The sequence below is a fragment of the Hordeum vulgare genome, chromosome 5H (genome assembly GCF_904849725.1).
Source record: "Hordeum vulgare subsp. vulgare chromosome 5H, MorexV3_pseudomolecules_assembly, whole genome shotgun sequence".
NCBI lineage: Eukaryota > Viridiplantae > Streptophyta > Magnoliopsida > Poales > Poaceae > Hordeum > Hordeum vulgare.
The window spans coordinates 248156309-248168376 of NC_058522.1; the positions used below are offsets into that span (position 1 = coordinate 248156309).

The 12068-nt window shown below is 47.0% G+C and overlaps 2 long non-coding RNA genes across 3 annotated transcripts; one reads left to right on the forward strand and one right to left on the reverse strand.

Moving 5' to 3' along the window:
- Nucleotides 1-2235: 2235 nt before the first annotated feature.
- On the reverse strand, nucleotides 2236-3234 carry LOC123395645. 2 transcript variants are annotated; one of them, XR_006609803.1, is made up of 2 exons: nucleotides 3143-3234; nucleotides 2236-3060 (listed from the first exon to the last, which is right to left on the reverse strand). It is a non-coding gene; the product is annotated as an uncharacterized LOC123395645 (long non-coding RNA). The 2 variants fall into 2 exon arrangements; XR_006609802.1 differs by having other exon boundaries at nucleotides 2236-3053; nucleotides 3143-3233.
- Nucleotides 3235-3794: 560 nt separating this feature from the next.
- Nucleotides 3795-4684, forward strand: LOC123395646. Its single transcript, XR_006609804.1, has 2 exons — nucleotides 3795-3887; nucleotides 3963-4684. It is a non-coding gene; the product is annotated as an uncharacterized LOC123395646 (long non-coding RNA).
- Nucleotides 4685-12068: the final 7384 nt, after the last annotated feature.

Genomic DNA, 12068 nt, shown 5'->3' on the forward strand with positions numbered 1-12068 from the left:
TGACATTCTTAATGGTAATGACATTTGGTTTAGCAGGCATGAGGTCACGAAGCTCAAATGGGCATTTACCAAATAAGGATTGGTTCGCTTCATTTTTGAAAGGCAATGCATTTATGGAAAATGATCTCAAGATTTTCAGTGAATAGTCGTGATATCTTTTCTCTAAGTTTTTCCACAACGTGTGAGCACATTCAAAAATCTGCATTAGATTAAGCACATTTCTAATGACGAGATTTACAGTTTTAAGATTGGCAAGCATATCAAGGTTTTCATCATGAGAAGGATGCAAAGGATCAATTGGAGGCTCATACGGATATTCAAAATATTTGTGCAGATGGAATTTATCAAATATGTCAAGCATTTCACCTTTCCATTGTCTAAAATATTCCCATCAAGAATAGGCACTCTACAACTAATATTCCCCAAACAAGGCACATCCATCTTCCTCCAAAGGTGTTTAAACAAAGGTTTTGGAGACCTTGCCGTGAAACCAATTGTGAGATCGATAGAAGAGGTGTCTAAAGGGGGAGGTCAATAGACTACTTTCATAAATTAAGATTGTAGCCTTTTCCCAATTTAACGGTTGGCAGATTATAGCAATTCTAACAAGTCTAGTGCACCCTACACATACTAGTCAACAAATATGGCAGCAGAAAGTAAAGGCTTTGCACATGTAGTAAGGAGTAGAGATTAAGAAAATCAAACGCGAAAAAGTTGACTCATCGATTTTTGGCATGGTTCCGATAGGTGGCGCTATTTCACGTCCATGTTAGAGGAGACCTCAACCCACGGAGGGTAACAGCTGAAGAGTCCACGGAGGGCTCCACCCAGAAGGGGTCCATGAAGAAGTGGCCTTGTCTATTCCACCATGGATTTCGTCCACGCAGGACCAGCCTCACCCACGGTAGATCTTCGCGAAGTAGGCGATCTCCTTGCCCTTACAAACATCTTGGTTCAACTCCACATCACGAAGGAGGAGGCTCCCAAGCGACACCTAACCAATCTAGGAGGCACCACCCTCCAAAAGGTAATCGATGTGGTAGAATGATGAAATCCTTGCTCCTGTGCTTCAAAAGATAGTTTCCTCAACTCTCAATCACTCTCTCTCAGATTTGGTAGGGGTAGGAGAGATTGATCTTGTGGAAAGCAACTTGGGGAGGCGAGAAATCAAGATTCAAATGATTGGAATGGAATCTCTTTATATCAACACATGAGTAGGTGGCTCTCTCTCAGAAAAATGGATGTGGCACGTGTAAGTGTGTTCCAAGTGCTTCCTCTAGGAAAGAGAGGTACGTGGAGGGCTATATATAGGCATCCCCCAAAATCCAACCATTACAACATTATTGCCCAACTAGGTGACACAAAAGTTAATCTCGATGGTACCGAGTTGCACTAAATGTGGCAACTTTTGTATTCTAGATGAGACCGATAAAGGAATCTCGGTGGTACCGGTACAATGATCTAAACAGGTTTCCAGATCTCAGTGAGACCGATTTCAAACTCGGAAATTTCGCTTTGTGAAATCTTCTCAACAGAAAGTTGGTCACTGAATCTCGGTTGCACCGATAGGAATGTTGGTGGTACCGAGATGGTAGAGTTTGGCATAGGTTCTGTCAAGTGTAAAATTGGTAGGGCCGAAGGGACATTGCTGGTGGCACCATTTTTGCTTGTTTGGGTTTGGAGAGAGATCTTTTCTCGAAGAATGTCTGATTATTTTTGGTGGCTACCTATAAGCACTTGAGCAACCAACTCATCATAATACATCACCCCCTTTTAATAGTATTGGCTTTCCTATGGACTCAAAGTGAGTTTTCACAAATATAAAATGTAGAGTCTTTTTGCTTGAAGCTTGAGCCAATCCGACTACTTTCCTTGCATCAAGGGGCATCTCCTCGCAATCCTATAGCCAAAGCCCTCTCTGGACTATACCTGAAATATACTAGATAAAAATGTTAGTCCAAGAGACAATGTATGTTGTCATGAATTATCAAAACCACCAAAGAAGCATATGTGCTTTCAGTAGTTTGATCTTCTCTTTATGTTTCCTTCAATGCAACATCTTCCCGGCAAGGCTTGCCGAACCATAGGTTGTTGCCTCCTGTGCACAAGTTAGGGTACTAAAGCACCCGTTCATTAGTACACTCACAAGAACCCCTGGGCTGGGACACACTTATGTCCACGACGTTGTTGGGCTAGGTGCGAAGCAGTGCACACAAACACGTTGCCAAACTTGACTACAGTTGTAATGATGCTGTTTACTGCCCACACACCCTTCAGATCAAATGTGGGACTTAGGACAGGTGGAGCGAAACAAAATGTGGGGAGCGTGCCTAGAAAGGTGTGGCCACGTCAGACGGGGAGAGGAGGCCTCTGCACGTTCCACCCTATAAGAATGGAATTCACACACGCACTGCTCATCCAAGCCAACCATTCCCTGCTCTACCGCCTACTCTGTCTTCTCTGTCGCTAAGTGCAGAGCCCCCGTGTCGCTTCGTCGTCTTCGTTGTCATTCTTCTCCGAGATCTTCATGGTGCCTAAGATGGCATTTTCCGCCACTGCTTCAGGCCCGACGAAGAGGACCAATAGAAATAATGATCCTGATGCGAAGGCGAGGAAGGATTCCCTGGCGGCGGTGCGAAGATACAGCATCATCTTCTTCCCTTTCGTCCTGACGAGCAACTACCTCATCTCGATGTACACTCTGATGTGGGGGAAAGAAACCATGATGCATCCTGCGCTGGACGTGATTCCTGGTGATTCCCATCCCTACACGGGGAAGTACCCGTTGTTCAGGATGTACTTCTACCATGGGCTGGTTCCCCCCTTTTCCGCCTTCTCCAGAGATCTGATGCTGACCTATGGCTTCAAAGCGCTTGATTTCACCACCAATGCTATGAGCACCCTGTCGGTATTCGCGCACTTGTGCGAGAATTTCATAGGAGTAGTCCCGACATAGCACTCTTCCGCCACTTTTACTATCCACGCATAGAAGGACATGCCCGCTCCGGCAGCATCACATGAATTTCTTGGGCCACCCTCGAAGAAGTATACCCCTGGCAACTTGCACAAGATGTGGAAGGAGTGGTGAGCAGAGTGTCGCTAATTCTAGACAAGGAGCCCTCGCCGTTCTGCAATGCAATACCTGAAAGTCCAAGCCGGTCCACAACAAGCAGTGGAGCTCGTTGCTCCTGACGACAAGAAGCTAGAGACCGCCATCACTCGCATGCTTCGCACGAAGTCTGCTGGGCTCACAGTAGAGATGGTGGGCGCAGATTTCCTCGCCAGGCGCATCGCCCCCTTGCAAGACAGTCAAAATTTTGCCTGGGAGTATGACAACACTGTCGACATGATGCGTGAGCGGCTAGGGATCCACGACAATCTGATTTTGTTGCAGCTCTCCATCCTATGCCATCAGCTGCGTCGACAGAAAGTTTGAGCTCCCGACAACCGTCATCCTACTCTGCAACAACTCCGCCAAGGATACGATCCTGGCGATGATGCGGTGAGCAATACACATGGGGTAACCCAAAATGGGAGCCACCAGCAAAGGATGTGGCACAAGAATGGTTTGATAACCTGATGGAGGTATGCGTCAGGGACGAAGGGAAGCTGATCCGCAAGACCACCGAGGAGGAGATCGAGTGGATGGGCAAGAGGGTTGTGGAGGCTAGATTTGATGTGGGCGGTAGAAGTTCTAGTGCTACCGCGCCTAATTATGATGAGGAGGAGATCGGCGGTGAATAGGAGGAGGACGATGAAGAGGTGTCGGATTGATGAGGAGGAGATCGGCGCTCCACGAGACCCTCTCCACTACCAGCCTTTGTCGCTCATAGGAAAGAGGTGTCGGATTTTGTGAGCTTTAGCTCATCATCGTCGGTGCAGGTGGAGTAAGTGCTTATCCTTGTATTTATCATGAGCTTTGTGAAATGCGTTAACTGAATCTCATTGTAAATTTTCCACAGGGATGAAGTAACTTTCATGGAGCGGATGGCCAAGAAGGAGAGACTTGCACCTACCACGGAGGGGGCGACAAGTTATGCACGAGAGCCAGAAGTTGTCGTCATCGGACTCGATCCCAGCCCCAGCAGGAGGCTCCCTTCCAGTACCTGACGACAAGTAACTGAACGGATGTCATAGTCGCCTCCATCCCTCTGCAGTCAGAGACGGAGCATCCAAGGGCGGCTCATGAGCGCTCTACCGTGGAGTGCAGATCTCATTCTAGGACTTCCGTTGATGAGCCCGTCTGCACTGGGATGTGCCCGTAGCCATGCGAAAATAACTAATGTTGCCGGAGGCGGAGATGTTCCTCCTCAACAAGAGCCCACTAGTGGGTTCCTTTCTATTAAAGTTTTTGTTCATTTTTCTTACTTTTTTGTCTTCTTGAACTTCTTCGCAGGCCAGTTTTCTTCGTTCCTTAGTGTTGTAGACCTGTCCCCACCCAGCAATGTAGGCGGGGACGACAACATCAAGGAGGTCACCAGGAATGCGCGTGTCGAAACCAGCCGAACCATGGCAGAAGGAGAGGCTTCCATCAAGTGTGTGGAGAAGGAAGCTGACAAGAAGGATGCGGAGGACGTGGTGTCAGAGGTGGCCAAAGACACTGAGGGGTCAGGGACCTGTAGTTCACCAACTTCCTCGGTGACGCAATTCCTCATGCTTTTTTTGAAGGCGATTCTCTTGACGATGCTGTCTCCGCACTTGGAGGAGAGCTTGTTGTCGACCGTTTTAGCGGTAGTGATGAGGCTAGGGAGCTTGCCATCCTAGCCTCCGTGAGCAAGGGTTTGAAATAGCTCTAGGGCCACTACAACAGCCGCTCAGAGAGACCGGACCACTTGGTGGCCCTTCTTGCCAGGGTAGATGTCAGATTCTAGGAGGGCCTCACCGAGACGCAAACATGGTTCAAGAAGGGCAGCAAAGACGTTGTCGACCGATACGCCGACCTCAGAAAGGCTGCTGCATAGTTTATAAACCAAAAAGATGAGGCAGAGGTGGCATGGGAGGCGACTCGTCAGAGCATTAGCATTGCTGACATGGAACTTATCAAGCACGAAGCCCTGCTCGGTTCCCATGAAGAATAACTCGCCGCCAAGCTTGGTAGTGAACTAGGGAAGCAGATCCAGGAGTTGTACCTGAAGCATAAGGATGTCCTCGAGATGCAAGTGACGAAGCATGCTGGCAAGCTCCAAGAGGCCATCAATGTTGCCGGAGCCGCTCGGCAAGGAGGCCTTGAAGCTAAATGCTGATATCCAGGAGACGCTCCGGACCTTGGCGGATCTATAAGTGGGCCTCTATGACAAGACCAAAGAACTCACCATCACAGCAGATGGTAACGTTGATCTAAAGGTGAAAGTGAACACCTACGAGGATAGTCTCAAGGCCACCAAGACCAAGGACCGCGACCTTCTTGAAGAGCTCCAAAAGGAGAAAGAGTTGCTTCCATCTACCACCCACACTTCCAACAAGTTGTAGAAGAACATATGTCAATGGGCAGATCTACTCATCAACATCGCCGGCAGGCTGTCTGCTCAGGTCGCAGGCATGGGCTTGGAGTAGTGCGCCTTATCCAATGACGGCAGGGAGTTGGCGAGCATGAGTCTGTCCATCTTCTTCAAGAAGCTTGTTGGGGTGTTGGTGAAATATGAGGAAGGAAGGGCCGACAACTTCCTCCAAGGTTCCCGCGATCTTGCCCACTGGGTTCTCCAAAAGGTCCTGGTGAACATCGCCTACCACAACCCTGGCCTCGACTTGAAAAAGGCCTTCTCCAAGTTGCCAAAGGGCTTCGACACCAGCGCTCTTGATGCCCGTGTCACTCCCATCTCTCAAACGGTTGGCTCCGTGACTTTGAACAAGTAGCTTCTTGTCGTCATCGCAACGCGTGTATCAAAGACAGTTACCTTGAGTTAGTATTTGCAATTTTTTTCCTTTTTATGTAATATATTTTATTTTCTATAATGGTTGGCTAATTTCCCTCGTGTGCAATTTCAGACTTGTATTTTTTGAATACCTATGCTTGTCGAGATTGCTAGCCGACCCGCATATTTTTGCCGCGAGCACTTTTGCAATGGGTCCTTAGAAGCATGCCGGTGATGCCATTGCAGGCAAGACCACCTTGTAATCCTTGCCGCAACTACTTTGGTTGCTGAGTGGACTGGAAAGAACCTAAGAGCGCAAGCAATTCAGACAAGGGTCCTTCGCGTGCAGGTTTTCTCATACAAATGTTAACACCATTCAAGGGAAAATATCTACAATAAAGAATTTTGAAATTTTATGTAACTTAGCTTTTCTTTCGTGTACTTCTTTTCGTGAAATGATTAGTCTTGAACGCAATTGGGTATCCATACCATTACTCCCCCTAGGAAGACTTGCACACGAGGGCCCCTTCTATCCTTTGAGAAAAAAGGAGAAGAGAAAAGGGGAGGTTAGGAACCTAGCCTATTTAATAATCATTTCATACAAATTATTGTGGTCACAACATTTCATGCCACATTCATAAAATAGGATGTACTTTGACAAAATTTTGTACACACTTAGCTATACAAAATAGGTTGTCGGGCGGCCTCACAATCGCCCCTTATGGGTAGAACTTGCGAAAATGCTCGATATTCCAGGAGTTTTGCACCGGGGTGCCTTCCTCGGTCTCCAGGCGGACTGCGCCAGTCCTAGTGACTCGTACCACCATGTAAGGGTCTTCCCACTTTGACGTCAACATCTTCAATTGTTTCGTGGACTAGATCCGATGGACAAGACCACCTTCCTCAATGCTTGTAGCATGGACCTTGCGGATGTGATAGCGACACAAGGCTTGTTGGTACCGAGTGACACAGATGGCGGCCTCAAGACTATCTTCCTCGAGTAACATGGCATCATCTTGCCGCAGTTGTTGTTGCTGGTCTTCATTGAAGGCTTGTACTCAAGGTGTCCCATATGTGAGTTCTGTGGGGAGCACTGCCTCTGTACCTTACACTAGGAAGAAGGATGTCTTGTCGGTGGCTTGATTTGGTGTCGTCCTAATTGACCAAAGAACTGTCGGCAGCTCATCAATCCAGCGCCTTCTGAGCTTGTGCAACTTGTTGAAAGTTCTCATCTTGAGGCCACACAACACTTCAACATTTTATCTCTCCACCCGACTGTTGCTTCTAGGGTGAGCAAATGATGAAAAGAAAATATTGGCACCGATATCTTGGCCATAGTGCATGAAGGTGTTGCTGGTGAACTGTGTGTCGTTATTTGTGATGATCGTGTTGGGAACAACGAAACGACAACCTATTGCTTTGAAAAACTTGACAGCTGCTTGCATTATCACCTTTCTCATTGGATCCACCTCAGTGCACTTTGTACCAATTCAAAGCCCCCGGTAGCATAGGGGAAAGGGCAAACAACGTCAAGCCCCTATACTCAAAATGGTGAGGAGAGTGGTATGGTTTGAAGGGCTTGTGCTAGTTGAAGTATTTGCTTGGGATGGAACTGACATGCTTCACATGCGGTCACCAACGCCAAGGCATATGGAAGGGATGTCGGCAAGTAGCAACCTTTCAGATAGGCCTTGCCGACAAGAGTGCTCAACCCAATGTGCGAGCCACATATCCCTTCATGTATCTCCACCAATAGCTTATGTCCATCTTCCTAGGAAAGGCACTTCAATTCCACCACATTTGGTCTTATCTTGTACGGAGTTTTGTCCATAAATTGGTACATGCTTGACTATCGGGCTACTCTTTTAGTTTCTTCTTGTTCTTCACGAAGCTCTCCTATCTGAGGCGTATTGGACAAGTTGTTGTAAGTAGGCCAAAAGTTGTGGTTCAGTGACTTGGATAAAGGGCATCTCTTCTGCAACGGGAGCGGTAGCTTTAATGGCTAGGGCCTTAGGGCCTGCCGGAGCTCGCCGCTCTCCAGCATGCATTTTGTTCTTTCCAGCAAACTTCGTGGCAGCGGTTGGTACCTCTGTCGGGCTGTAGTCAATGATACGTCTCCAATGTATCTATAATTTATGAAGTTTTCATGCTAGTTTACAACAATTTTATATGATTATGGTATGATTTTAATAGAACTAACCCGGACTGATGTTGTTTTCAGCAGAACTACCGTGGTGTTGTTTTTGTGCAGAAATAAAAGTTCTCGGAATGGGCTGAAAATTGATGGGGAATATTTTTGTAAAATATAAAAAGTACTAGAGCAAAAAGATACCGGAGTGGAGTCCCGTGGCAGACACAAGCCTAGGGGGCGCCCCCTAGGGGGCGCCCCTAGCTTGTGGGTCCCTCGGGAGTCCCCTTGACGTGAGACCAACACCAAAAATTCCCATAAGTACCAAAATCCCCAGAAAGAAACCTAGATCGGGACTTCCACCGCCGCAAGCCTCAAGAGCCACAAAAAACCAACCGGGAGGACGTTCCGGCACCCTGTCGGAGGGGGAAACCATCATCGGGGGCCATCTTCATCATCCCGGTGGTCTCTGTGACGAGGAGGGGTTCACCCTCGAGGCTGAGGGTATGTACCGACAGCTATGTGTTTGATCTCTCACTCTCTTGTGTTTTTTAGATGACATGATCTTGATGTACCGCGAGCTTAATTAATATAGATGAATCATATGGAGTTTTCCCCTCTTTATCTTCTTGTTATGAATTGATTTTTCCCTTTGAAGTTTTCTTATCGGATTGTGTATTTAAGGATTTGAGAACAATTGATGTATGTCTTGCGATGGGATATCCGTGGTGACAATGGGATGTTTTATTGATCCACCAAATGTATGTTTTGGTGATCAACTTGCGGGTTCCCTGACCTTGGAAATCTATGCATAGGGGTTGGCACACGTTTTCGTCTTGACTCTCAGGTAGAAAACTTCGGGGCACTCTTTGAAGTTCTTTGTGTTGGATTGAACATGATGAATCTGAAATTGTGTGATGCATATCGTATAATCAAGCCCATGGGTACTTGCGGTGACATTGGAGTATCTAGGTGACATTAGGGTTTTGGTTGATTTGTGTCTTAAGGTTTTATTTTAGTACAAACTGTAGGGCTGTTCGTGACACCTATAGGGATAGCTCATAAGATTGATCAAAAAAGATAACTTTGAGGTGGTTTCGTACCCTACAATAATTTCTTCGTTAGTTCTTTGCTATTTGTGACTTTGGAGTGAACCCTTTGTTGCACGAGAGGTATTTACATATGATTCAACTATGTTAGTATTGTTGAGAGAACTTGCACTAGTGAAAGTATGAACCCTAGGCCTTCTTTCTAAGCATTGCATTACCATTTGTGCTCACTTTTATCATTAGTTACCTTGTTGTTTTTATATTTTTCAGATTACAAAAAACCTATATCTACCATCCATATTAGACTTGTATCACCATCTCTTCACCGAACTAGTGCACCTATACAATTTACCATTGTATTGGATGTGTTGGGGACACAAGAGACTCTTTGTTATTTGATTGCAGGGTTGCTTGAGAGAGACAATCTTCATCCTACGCCTCCCACGGATTGATAAACCTTAGGTCATCAATGAAACTTGCTATTGTCCTACAAAACACTTCGCCTCGAAGCCCAACACGAGTCTACAAGAAGAAGGTTGTGTAGTAGACATCAGTCACCAGAACTAATATTGCTCATCTTTGATTGCGGGACTCATGGCATGACATATGGTTGAGTTAGTTGAAGTACAAAAGTGCCTGGTCCACATGTAGCTTTTGAGCAGCTTGTTTCGACAAGTAATTGGCAATGATGTTTTCCGCACATGGGATTTGATCTATTTGTAGACCGTCAAAATACTCTTCTAACTTCCTCACTTCATAGACATATGCTTCCTTCAGAGAGGTCTAGTAATCTTTGTTCACTTGATGCACAACCAGCTATGAATCCCCCGGACTATGAACTTTCTTATTCCAAGATCATCTGCCATCCGCAAACCGGCAAACAGTCCTTCGTATTCGGTGGTGTTGTTTTTCAATACATCCAAGGGAAAGAGCATCTGGATTATGTACTTTAGTTGCTCTCCGGTGGGTGTGACAAGCAGCACTCTATCACCCGCGCCTTGTAGCGAGAAGGCTCCATCAAAGTACATAATCCATTCTTGTAATGCTTCCTCGCCGGGAAGGGATGTTTCTGGAATTTCCTCATCTTGTGTTGGCGTCCATTATGAAACGAACTCCGCTAAGTCCCTGTTCTAAACAGTTGTTGTTCTCTCAAAGCTCAGATCAAAGCTAACCAGTTCCAATGCCCACTCAACAATCCTGTCGCATACTTCTGGATTGCTCAAGATGCACTACAACAGAAAGCGAGTGACGATAGTAATGTGGTGTGCTTGGAAGTAATGGCGCAACTTTTGGAAGGCCATGAGAAGGCAAAAAAGCAACTTTTGCATGCCAAAATATCTTGATCTATCCCTTTGCAAAAGAGAGCTACAAAATAGACTAAGCACTTTACCATCTTCTTCTTCTGCACAAATTATTGTTCTACTTCTTGTGATGTACCAGTGTTGGTGGCTCCTTGGCTTGGTGGAGTTGAATCTAGCTTGACGGTTGCGAGCTCGGGGTTGTCGTTTCCTCAGCCTCGGCTTCCCTCTCTGCCACCAACGGAACACTAACCACTTCATTTGTTGCCTACAAATATATCAACAACGACTCTTGCAGTTTAGGAGCGACTAGTACTGGCATTGAGGATGAGTACTCGTTCAAATCTTGCAATTATGCCTCCACTTCTGGATTCCATTTCATTGGACATGCATTTCTCAAAATCTTTAAAAATGGCAAGGTGCGTTGTGCAGACTTAGAAATAAACCTATAGAGAGCGGCAATGCAACCCACCAAGCGGTGCACATCCTTGACATGCGTCGGTGCCTCCAACTTCCTGAGTGCTTCTATCTTGGCTAGGTTGGCATCCATCCCATGCTGCGACACAAAAACTAGAGAAGCTTGCCGGTTGTGACTCCAAATACGCACTTTTCAGGGTTGTGCTTCAACTTGATCTTGCACAAGTTTCCAAATGTTTCTTATAAGATTTGAATCAGTGTAGCATTGTCCTTTGTCGTGATCACTATATCATCCATACACGCTTCCACATTCTTGTGCAGCTGGGGCTCAAAACTAATCTGGATCATGCAGATGTTGAACCGACACTCTTCAACCCGAAGGCATATGCTTAATGTAGTAGGTGCCACATGGAGTGATGAATCCAGTTTTCTCTTCGTCTTCCTTGTCCATGAAGATCTGATGATAACTAGAGTAAGCACCAAGGAAGGATAAAAGATCGTAGCCTGTAGTGGAGTTCACTATTTGATCAACACGTGGCAAGGGGAAGGGGTCTTTTGGACAAGCTTTATTTATATCAGTAAAGTTGATACAAAGGTGGTCTTCGCTTGGAAAGTGGCTGCTCGTGCTGCAGGGACAGACCGGGAATGACGTCTGCCCTACAGAAGGGTGGCGACGACCTCATTGCACCAGAAGGGAAACCTTTGGAAGATGACTTTGGAACCGTGGTACGTCCTTGCCCCCTTTGCACTAAAGGGGAAACTGCTCCGCCCTGCTGTCTGCTGCTCGTCTGTCCTTCCCTTGCATCATCCTTGACTCCTGAGGCCGGGCCTCATCTCGGAATATCCGCCGCTCCGGAGGGGTCGTGAGGAGGCTCCATGCGTGGCTGGTCGACCGTGCCGACGACGGCGACTGCGATTGGTGTTGGAGGGCAGCACCAGCCTCGCACGGCTTGGGCCTCTCGAAGTTCTCAGATTGCTCTGATGACGGAATCACGAAAGCTAAGCAGAAGCATGCTAGAGCTCACCCTCGAGTTGTGCTCGAGCGCCACCATCGCCTCACTGATCAGGTCAGGGATCTCTCTGGTGGGAGCCCCCAAGCCCGACCCAAGGGGGACACCGAGCATGCCTTCCTATGCGATGGGAGGCATGGCCCCGTCCCCCGGCATGGAGCCCGAAGCCCCTGGAGCCCTTCCTATGTGTGTACGGCAGCTGGAGTTTCTCGAAGGTCTCAACCGAGAGGACGTTGAGCCCCGCTCCACTTTCTATAAGGGTTTTGGAGACAAGGACGTTGCTAATGGTCGGGGTACACATCATGGGGAGCTTG